At 40.8% G+C, this 11814-nt stretch overlaps 1 long non-coding RNA gene across 1 annotated transcript; it reads left to right on the top strand.

Moving 5' to 3' along the window:
• Positions 1-310: 310 nt before the first annotated feature.
• On the top strand, positions 311-3146 carry LOC105019394. The gene is made up of 3 exons (XR_828641.4): positions 311-489; positions 1082-1306; positions 1798-3146. It is a non-coding gene; the product is annotated as an uncharacterized LOC105019394 (long non-coding RNA).
• The last annotated feature ends 8668 nt before the right edge of the window (positions 3147-11814 follow it).

Raw genomic sequence — 11814 nt, 5'->3', positions numbered from 1 at the left:
TAGATGTCATTCCTTTTTTCAACCAAAAATAAAGAAATAATAAAATAATGTAAGTAAATAATGTAAGAATGATTTTGAAAGGAGGAAATAAAATATTGCGTCTTGCAATTTTGTATTTCTCTGCAAAAACATGATAGGGATGTTTTGAACGGGGCAGGCCACATTCAAATTGTGACTCTTTAAAACTTTGGCCAGCATCTGAAAACAAACAAATGTGGGGCCAGCAGATGGTTGGTTACCCATTTTTAATTTTCCAGAAAGGCAAGGCAGTAGGACTAATCCCATTGGAGAGACGTCTTCAGATGAAAAGGATAAGAGGGCTTACCATTAGTGGACCCTCAGAGAGGATGAGAGAAGAGGTGTGCAAGCATGTCACGCCACGCTGCGGTCATCATCAGGGATTTACTTACAAATCATGACAGATATTTCTAATAAGATATTGTCACCAACAATATTTAAAGCCAAAGGTGCTTCCTCAAAGTATTGGTGGTGAGTCGACTACACATATGCAACACGTCATTCATTATTTGTATTATTTACTTAAACATTGTTGGTTGGCTTATAAGTGATTTCAGTCTTTGCATGGACAAAAGCTGCATTTCCAGTTACTGCACTGTCTGCTGTAACTTCACATTTCAACGGCGAGTGGGTTATGGCAGAAGTACGCCTAAAATCGGATATGTTGTTTAAGCTCTATTATTGACTAGAATTGAACTTGAATCTTTTAATGATATGGTCTTCCATTGTGATGATTATGATGATATGTTAACGGATCAGCCGGTCATCTTCACGTCCATCTGTATGTCTTCACTCAGAAGTTATGTAAAAGCAACCACATCTATGTTGCACACACTATTTATAGTGAGAGGGATTTACTCAGGTGGCCCCATCCCGGAGGCCTGCTGTAAACAGCCTTGATCAGCACAGTGACTCAAATAAAATCTTCATGATAATTCGACATACAGCAACATGTTTCAAACATATCATTATGTACACATGACATTATATAATAGCAAACATGCTAGCATTTTTAATTAATTACTGCGTGTGTGGAATCCATGTGTGCATGTGTTTCCATGAGATTGTGCGATTGTGCGTGTGTGTGTGTGCTTGTGTGATTTACCAGGAAAGAATTCCTGCTGAGCCCGACCAGACGGACCTGGAAGGATTCAGGAATGCCACTCCAAGCTCACTGTTCACCCACAGAGTGGCCTGTTCCCAAAACAACATGGAGGGCAATTTTTTTTTGAAAATTCCTTAAAAGGAAGCTGGCATGAACAATGGTGGAACGCTTCAGAGTAAACAGGTAGGCCTACAGCCTGCATGCCCTTCATTCCAATCTTCTCCTCCAACGATAAGAGACTGGGGGACGTTTAAAGTCAAGAGCTTTGGTCGGGGGAGGGGTCGGTAGTGAACACAGAACAGTGATCCTGTCCAACAACAGACACATACCTTGTTCATTCTGAAAATACACTCCCGCCGCAAGTCTCATCTACTTAACACAAGTGTCCGGTTTCCTCAGACGTTTCTCAGTCTAGTCACATTTGACTAAACCTGCATGCTTTCCCGTTTCATCCTTTTATTTTGGCCGTCCCTATTACACGCAACTAGCTGCCTCACCAGATGCCTGCCTCAGCATTCCGGTGTGTGTCGACACCCATTGCCATGCCGCGTTCTATTTTTAACAACGTAGCATCTATAACTAATTGGCGCCAAGTTAGATTCAAACCTATGCTGTTAATGGGAAAAAATGTGTGATATGTTTTGCCCCTTCTCCCCTTGCTATATTTGGCCCAGTGTTCTCTGCGCAGCTGCTCCTGCAGATCTGTCGGCCCAGTATTCACATCAGACACCTCTCTCCGATGGAATGCCTCAATCCACGGCCCCACTCCTCCTGTGTATCACAGAGCACGTGTCGGGGTCAACTCCGGCTCTTCCAGGTCAACAATAGCCCGACATTTGTGAGAAAGAAACGGCTTGCTTTTGCTCTGCGTTCGGTAGACGTTACAGGATAAAAGGAACGTAAAGCTTATAGATGACATAGTTTCGAATTATGCCTATATGGCCAAAATGGATTCCTGGTAATGCATTTCGCAGCTGCCAGGCTACCAATTATATGTAACTCAACTGCAATCTCACCAATAAGAGGGCTAGGACTAGCCATTCCAAGTAAAGACCAAGCAGCTGATCAAGTGCCTATCTAAGCTATGCTCTGTAACATGCGTCCAATTAAAAGTTTTCATATTTTTTGAGAATTCTTTGGAGAGTGTGTAATGGTAGAATTTGTTTGGAGGACATTGAAAAGTGGAATAAAGTGAAATGTCCCGCAGGGCCAGTTTGTTCACTTTTAAAAAATGCCTTCCATTCAGAATTCCATCCAAATGACATCTTGTTTTTATGGTTACACCTTTTTTACCGGTGGAATTCCCAAATTTTTAATGAGCAGTCTGTCTAACAAGACTTTAATGAAGCCGCCACTCCACCCACTCACCCCACACACTTCCCATTTCGAAAGATCCTCCCAAAACACACATTCAGTATGAGACACATACAGACTGCACACTCAGAGGTCCCCCACCCTATCCATTTTCAGCGTTCCACATCAGCTGGGCCAAGCTTTTAATCTGCCCGGTGACATCCCTGTGTTTCCGCTATGGGCAGAAGGAGAGATAAGCACACCACTCTCCGTGGTAAATCACTCCACACACGCCGACTCATTCACTGGTTTGGCTAATATTCAATTAGCCTGCTCTCATTGTGGCTCCAATACACTAGCAGTCTTCAACAGTCAGACGACAAAAATGGTTTCTAGAGCTTTTAGCCAATTGCTTGTTATTGCAATACAAGCTACGTGTTGAATCCTGCATCAAGTAATACGTGACCACTTACATAGCCTTCGTGGGAAACAATACGTCTTGTCATGAAGCCCGCGGTGAAATTAATTGTGAACAAAATGACAGAAGTCCTCATTATAGGACTGACTCATTGCTAGTCTTTCATTGAATCCCACAGAGCTCTTCAGAGAACACTCCCAACACAAAACAAGCTTGAGGAGAAAGGACTTGCAGACAGTCATCTGATCATCTAAACATGTTTCGGTAGCATCCCACTGCAATGATTTACATTTCACAGTCTTTTCCGTTGACCTCTCTTTTAGGACGGATGGGGGGGGGGGGGGGGGGGGGGCGCAGCAGTGACTCAATGAAATTGGGATAAAAAAAAGCAGTAATGTGTGTCTGAATGCGCGTGTGGGTCTCCGGCGTGGGCCATGCCGACCCAGAGCTAAGTGCCACACGACTATTAGCTTTGGAGAGACGCGGGCCGGGCGGAGGGCCAGTCTGCTGCCAGGACAGGGGACGGCCGTGCTGTGTAGCGCCCCAGACGGCGTCCTGTTGCGAGGAGTGATTTATCCGTCTTCTCTCGGGACGGAGCCCACGTCATGTAACCTTCCTCTGATTAGGGGTCAGACTCAGCCAGCGAAGCAGCCAGACCCCGAGCTGAGCAGGCCAGCCCAGACGGGCAGCCTGACCCCGACGCGTCCGAAACACCGGCCGCATCCTGGCCATCACAAATGGAGTTTCCATACGCTACTCCAACTATATGCGCCTGTGCACACAAAGTCGGTGAGCCAGACGTCAAACTTCATTGAAGTGGCCTTGGCATTACCTCAACCGAACAACAAAAGGATGTGGTGAATCTCAGTCCCTCTCTCTTTCAACTCCGGTCCCAGTGGACAATTAAATACCACTGTCTTCCTAATGCTCTGGGTTCACCAGCGGGTTACTACCTCCCTTGATTTTACTGGGGCCACGGGTTCATTGTAGGCATGTTCTGAACAATGAAATATTTATTTCAACTAATATGATTGAAATGCGCAACCCTTGCAATTGCCTGTATTAAATGATAATGTATGATTCTGTATTTAATTAACTGTGACCATTTCATAATATGTATTTCATGATCAATGGTTTATTTTGCTTCTTTTTTTTTTTATATTGTTACGTGTACAATTTCCAGTTTTGTTTGCATCACATTGGTTTTTTGTATTGCCAACAGAACGTTTTTGGGTAGTAAGTAAACTGTGTTCAAAAATATGTAGTTTTCACTCCTCCGAAGTAATGTTCCAGCCTCTCCAGGAAGTGACTGCTAATCAGTACAGATTAAAAGCTAAACAATACACTGTAAACTACCTACACAACTATCCCCAGACTGTTCATAAATCTTACAGCCATAACCACTATCTGCATCTGATTCGCTGATTTACAATATACAGGGAAACCGGGGACAAAGCCTGGAAATATACTAAACGATGTCATACAGAGTACATGCAGGACATGCACTGGCCATTTCTATGAGTGATTAGCAGCACTCTTTAGATACCAAGCAATGATTTATCTGAGTACTTATAGCTAGGGGAAATGTAATGTAATTAACTTAAATGTTATTGCTGAATTTCACTGACAACTTGTTTCGACTTATTCCAAAAACCACGTGTGTAACTTCGCTTATCCCATACAACCGTAAAGCCCAGTTCTGACATCGTGCACAAACAGTAGAAAATAGTAGGCAATACACGCTTTCCTCCAGCCTCCAGCTTCTTTTAACCCACCCATCGGCTCTTTCGCTCCCATTTGTCTCCCGATTATCTTTCCCGTACGTAGATGTTAGCACAAAACACGGTTCCAACATAGAAATGAGACAGCATGGCATTAATCTTTCGGATTAATTTACCAAAACAAAAAATCGCATCTATGTAGATTAGGGAAAGTCTAAAAGCAGTGTATATAATGTGGCGTGACCAATCAGTGAGCTGCGGTGAAATCCGTCTCTTATTAAGGGCTATATATGGGTTGTTTGGAACGAACATTCTTTTTGAGCGGCTCTTTTTCGTGAACGTTGGTAACCGACGTATTAATGACATTATGCAGATATGTAATGTTTGCAGCTCAAAGAGTAACATTATGTTTCATTAAATATTGTATATCTTTTTTATCAATGCAGAAACCTTAGTATTCCACGCGCATTTATCCAGTAGACCAGCGTCAATAAAACAGTATCCTAATTAAAAGTCCTAAATAATTTGGGCACGTAAACTGCAATCTATTTGAACGCGCGTTTTAAACTCTAACATCATTCTAGCTTTTTGCCATTACATTGGAGATTTTGACTTTTTCGTTCTTATGCGGTTATTTAATAGCATTTTATACGAAGAGCCGTTCGGAAACCAAATTAGCCATTGTTTTTTGTTTTCAAGGGAACAGTGCCAGAGGAGCCGGCCCATTGAAAAGACTAGGATTCCCATCACTACTCATGCATGCGCGTTACCTCGCGCTCAACAATTCCGTGACATCAACAACTCCATCCCTTGTTCACTTCATGGTCTTAATATCTGACCGCGTGACATATACAAATCGTAATCCCACGAATATTCTGGCATACTGGGTTCTCAACACCGTCCTACTGCTTTAGTAATTGAAGCCTTAATTTACAAGGCTGCACAAAAACAACGCAAACACAATATTAGGCCTGATTAGGGTAACATGGCAAGTCGCCCCCTGGGGTAAAACGCCCCCTTGGATTTAAAACACTGCCTTATTTAAACGACAATATATTTTGATTAACTGTATGAAATGGTGTGTAAGCAAATTGTAAAGTGTGTAAGGAAATCAGGGTCAATTCTTAAAAACCCTTAGGCAGTATCTTGAATTGGGATATGATTCCCTCAGGGAATATTATCCCAGTAGCTAGAAAATATAACCCTTTCCTAAAAATACATTTTATTGAATATAAAATTAATATGTCAACTGTAGCCATTTATTTTACTTTATAATCCATTTAGTGATTTTTGTATGTAGAAGTATAGAAATCTTCCACATACAAAAAAATCACTAAACATTTCTCTTATGTTTCAGTAAATAGACCTAGATCTTGCGTATTGCCCCATGTTACCCTACTACTGTAGATCAGTAACAGTGAAAGTGTGACATCTTTGTTATTTCGTTAGGCTGTCTTGGGAGTGAGGACACCTGTGCTCATTGTTTTTCCTATTATTAGTAACACGGGTAATATAATTAGGCTTCAATCAGCCAGACCCACCCTCGTGACTACTTGAGCAAAACAAGGGTACTCTGTTACATACTTTGTGTGGAATTGGAACACGTCGCATTCGTTTTGTCAGACTGAGGAATTACATCTGAGAAATGGGCTATACCTTTTTTGTCCTTGTGTAACATTATCTGACATTTCAAATTCTAAGGGGTTATCAAGCGTAGCCGAGTTATTTTTGCATATAAGCTACCAGAGAGGAATTTTTGGTGGCACGTCGTTATAATTTAACAAACCGCGTCACTTGCCTCACCTTGGGAAGGTTCATTTGAGAAGGTGCCGCGCTGACCAACTGCGCGAGACCGCCCTCTGGCGAAAAATTCTCTACTTTTTCTTACTGCGTTCACACAAATTTGTTTGTGCAAAACCACTCTATAATGTATGGTACTAATTAAATTGAACGTTACAAATATGAACATTTGCATATAGACACATCTGAGAAAGCAGAATGACAGTAGCATTTGGTAGTCTAATGCCTGTAAATGGTGTCAATTTATAGGATGATAATAATAAACTAAGTCTAGATACTGGAAAGGAGACTGTAGCCCTACTTGAAAAAAGGAGGAACCCACAGTCTGCTCTTGGGGAACTGGAAGTAAACTGTTTGCTATTTTAATGACATGCTGTGGTTCTAATTTGTTTGAAGTTCATAGTAGCTCAACAATAAAGGGAGACATTTACTTTCCTGTGTACTTATTGAGTCATGAAAGAGGAAGACATCACAAAACAGATCTGAAATCTGGGACTTAAAATGTTTATCTCAAAACCATATATTTTGCAGATAGAACCTTGTGCTCCCGGGCCCTTGGTCATTCATATGGGTTATTTTCTTTTTTTTTTTTTGAATAACTGTTGATTTGTTTCACTTTTCATAAGAATGTCCACAAGTTAAATAGTGAAAAAATACAATAAATCAAGGTGCCTTAGATCAGTGGTTTTCAGACAGTTTTCCCTGCGACCTTGTAGGTGGTCGGCAAATTTTGGATGTGTTTTGTATTTATTACGTATGTATTTATTAGTGCTATTATATACAAAATTGTACATACATTTTGACACTGCACTTTATAATATTTATAATAGTAGAACTGTATAGAACTATTATTCTCAGTAATCACCTGTGTAAATATACATTTTCGGACGTTTTTATATTTTGTATCGACAGAGGCAGTATGGAGAAATATTTTGCTCAAAGAGCAGTTAGCCAGAAACAAAGTAATGCTGCAGTGGTACATGTGCTCTGGAAGCAGCGATTTACCGAGCTGGACCACTCATCCAATTCACAGATTTAAACTGACAAAAAAGGATCTGTGAACATATAACATAATAATAATATTTGATGGAACATGTTGAAAGACCCACAAGAGAGCCATTGCTGTTTTAATCTCGTTAAATCTATACAGAAACATCCATGGGAGGAGAACTGAAAACAAATTACAAATGTGACACATTTTCCTGACAAACAGCAAGTAATTCGCTGTCTTTAAGTTCTGCGATATGCAATTTTTAATTCTCAATTCCTGAGAAAGAACTATGGTTCGTGTTGATAGATTTTACTTGTCCCAAGCGATCTAATTTGTATTGGTTGGAAAGTCCATAAACAGAGTTGCGTGACCAAGGCATTTAGCTACCGTGCACAAAAGTATAGTCCACCTACCTTCGCCATGACATGTGAGAAAAGAATCATAGCAGCTAGGGACTGTTTTTGCAGATGCACCCGTGTGGGTAAATCTTCTTACTGGCGTTCTCAGCACTTTGTGAGAGGCCTGTTCCCTGTTGTTTATCCTACAACAGTGTTTTTGAGATTGCACCTGAACAGACACACATAAGCACAACAAAGAGGCCTGACCCGGGTCATGATCCTCTGCCCTCTCTCACTCCATTTAGATTTTATTTTCATGTATTTTTTTTTTTTTTAGGAAATCCTACCGGTGATCCCAAAATGGGAAGAGCGCTGTGAATTTTATAGAACAAAGTTTCCTCTCGGATGGAGGATGTTCCCAGCCAATCTTTCATGGATAGAGCAAACAGGAGTCATTAGGATGAGGAAGTATGGACAGGTGCTCTCGGAAAGTTTCAGAAATCCACAGAAATAAACACAATGGCCCACATTTATCATATTATCACTGCCACTGAACACAATATTAAATCATGCAAAATCTTGGTAAGAGGAATTTTAATTATGTTGTTGTATTAATATGAAATAATATGTTTATTATGAAACATTATGTAATAAATATTATATATAACATTTCATATACTCAGAGACACTGTTGTTGTAAATGTTGTTTGAAGTTATGATAGACTTGAATAATTTGGTTGCTAATGCAAACAAATTCTTCATTTTGGGTGGTTCCATTCAAAACATAAAATGTACTGACCTCCTTTTTATCTGTGAACCCATCCAATTCCTGATCAAGGTTAGTCACTGTTTGTCAGTGAGTGAGTAAGAGTGAACTGTGCTGTCTGGTGACAGGCATGCAGGGGTACGACATTGCTCACTGAGACTATATCCTGACGTTTTCCTTAAGTGTTGAGGTCTTGTCCCTCAGGGGATAGCTGTGAAGAAAAGATACTGAATGGGTACAACAGCGCCGTTACCGATCGTGTGTGTGGGCCGTATGGTTGCCTCGAAACCCCTGTGGGGTACATTTATCCGTCTTCCATAGGAAAACACAGCAAAGAGGAAACTGACTGCTGATGTAGTCATCTTCTAATCACTACACGCCTGGAAGCATGCTAAAAATGACTAGAGATGCCGTCAGGGGATTGGAACAAGAGTACAGTGAGTTGATCAGAACAGCCCCTGAGTTTATTCACCTCTCTCACTCACCATCTCTTTTTGTTTCCTATCAACAAATAGACCTGTTCGCTGTTCATTTATTGAAACACATCCTCAGTGTCAGCTCTGTTATGTTTTAGTTTAACTAGGTTTCCATATTGTTTTTAGCTTTAAGTGAAATGACACTGTAATTTTCACCTCTTCTTCAGAAGATGTGTAGTAGCTTTTGTATAAGAGGTAATTGCGTGGTTGTGTCTTTGGAAATGCTGCCCTCAACCCCAGCAGAGAATCCCTGATATCGTAACTGAGGTCATCACAAAGGGGGACCCACATCATTTTTTACAACACACCCACTTCTCCGAGGGGCTATTTATAATCATATCAGTGAAGACAAGGGTCACAATAAGTAGAAAAATAAACAATTGAGTCACTGCATGGAGAAGAGATTGACTAGATGTGGGCTATATTTAGCAGCAACACAACTGGACCCAGGTCGTACTGACCGGCAGGGGCTATGAAACCGATCAGGCCCAGAGAAGGAGTGCATTTGCCCGGGATTATAGAACAACCATCCGCACCGTACCCTGGTTTAGACAGAGAACAGACACACCCTCCTCGATCTCTGCAGCTGTCTCACATACTGTGTATGTGGGCCACTATCAATGACTTAATGGCCAGTCAGGGGGGTTGCCTATTGTCAGTCTTACAGACTATTTGTATTTCATGGCTCTTGCTTTCTGTCTCTCTTTTTTTTTTTTATTTCAACTTGTCAATACCAAGAATGGAAATGTTTTGATTGTACTGTTCAGTGTTCTCTGTTTTACTGGGTGGCTGATAAACAATGCACATAATATTATGTCATAGCTCTCTTTTAGGTGCATTTGTTTGTTTTGCCCCTCATAATAACCGTTGATAAATACTTGGCATGAGCCTCAGGGAAATATGATGATTTTTTAAGACATATATATATATATATATATATATATATATAAATATATATATATATATATATATATATAGCACGGGACTCCTCTCTGTTACAACATCTGTGTCACTGGTGGGTGTCATATCAGTGTGAAGGCTTAGTTTTGACAGGTATTGAGTCATATCTAATGGTTTGTCTTTAGTACTGACTAAAGGAAAGTTTACCTGTGAGGGAATATAACTGTGAGTGAATCAAACCGCGTTTATGCTTAATAAAGCCATATTGGTGGTTGAATAAGGCTGTAACTCAGCTCACCGTGTTTGTGTTTGAATTAAGCTGTGTTTGTGAAAGGCGGCTACCTGAGGCGAGATTAGTCCGTTGCTGTGATTAAGTGCTTCTGCGTTAATGTGGCGGTCCGCCCGGCCGAGCCCAGAAGTAATCTCCCTGACTGCTCCCCTCTCGTCCTCTCTCAGCCCGGCCAGTCACTTGCTGTCCGGTCAGACGGGCCTAAGGACGCTCACCAGCTCTCCCATAAACAGGAACACTACATTTAACCCCCTGGCCCTGTGGGGAGAGATTAAAACCACCCCACCACACAGGTGAACCCCCCCCCCCCCCCCCCCCACATGCCCAACCAACAATTCTGCTGATCCTGAGTGCTGTTGCGATGAAGATATTGGTCTGAGCCGGTTGTTATACCAGCCGTTGGCTACCGCAACCAAAAGGCTAAAGCTAAAGCTAGCTGCAAACAGAATTTAAACAGATTTACACCATTTAGACTGGATTCCCACTAGCTTATTCCTAGGGGAAGTGTGTCACCTGCTACATAAGGGAGGACATTTTTCACCTGCAGGACGTTTTTATTTTGCCTGGTTCTTGTGTGTATTGGTGGTGGTTTGGGGATTAGACAGTACTTACCGTGGTGGTTAAATTATACAGCAGAAAGAAAATGTGTCCTTATTAAGCCGTGCTGAATTAATTACCATCTTTTATGTTTTCAGTAAATTAAAACAGCACAATGTGTAATAAAATATATACATATATTTATGAATAATATAGGCCAGGGACAGAGCAACTTGCACACAATGGATATGGTTCTATTAATGAATAATAATGATTTTATTATTTTCAGAGATTTTCCAATCTCCTAAATGACATCATCATTGGAAGCGTGGGAAGACCTGGACATATTTACCTTGAGCTCCAAATGCTGCTTGTATTAGATGGGCGAGATTTCCAAACATTGGAAATGAACAAAGTCGAGGACTGTAAGTCCCTGAAACATGCTTCCTCTTAAATACTAAAAATGGATTCCAGGGTCAGAGTGATCGACCTTTCTGAGAAGAACCTCTTCCTTTTGAAAGGAGCATCTTTATTTATGAAACGGTACCCTCTTGTTCAGAAATAAGATTTGTCGTTGTGTGCTTGAAAATCACCTTCCTCATCCTTTCCGCATAAAAAGGTTTTCTGAATTAATCTATCCGGTTGATAGTCGGCTGATAATCTTATAATAAACAAAATCCCCTTATTTGGCTATCAAATATAGTATATTTATATGAATATATCTAATATTGTATGACTCTCCATTGTCTGACATAGGTGTAGTAAATACACTAATATGTAATGGCCTCTTCCATTAATCAGGGGAGACTAAATAATTTACAGACAGGATGTCCGGGACATAAACTGTGCGAAAACAAGGCGCCATGTGTAAGTCAGCCCTGAGATCACCTCTAATGTAACCGGGACAGGAAGCCAGACCAGAGCCTTCCACTGTTGACTAACTCTGTTACCAGGTGAGACTCTCCACAGTGTTGTTCAACACTGCCATTATACACTGTACCTTCAAATATAAATGTACAAATGGCTTTAAATTGAAGGTGTGCTGATGATTTTTCACATATAATATAGGGTAAGGGTTATATAGATCATATACTTTGGTCATGAAATAAATTGGGAAACTACTAATGTAAACCTTTATGAATGTTATTCGTCTGATGGATAA

The sequence above is a fragment of the Esox lucius genome, chromosome 21 (assembly GCF_011004845.1).
Source record: "Esox lucius isolate fEsoLuc1 chromosome 21, fEsoLuc1.pri, whole genome shotgun sequence".
Taxonomy (NCBI): Eukaryota; Metazoa; Chordata; class Actinopteri; order Esociformes; family Esocidae; genus Esox; species Esox lucius.
Note: the sequence above shows the minus strand (reverse complement) of the source record. Positions and strands in the feature narration are given on the sequence as shown.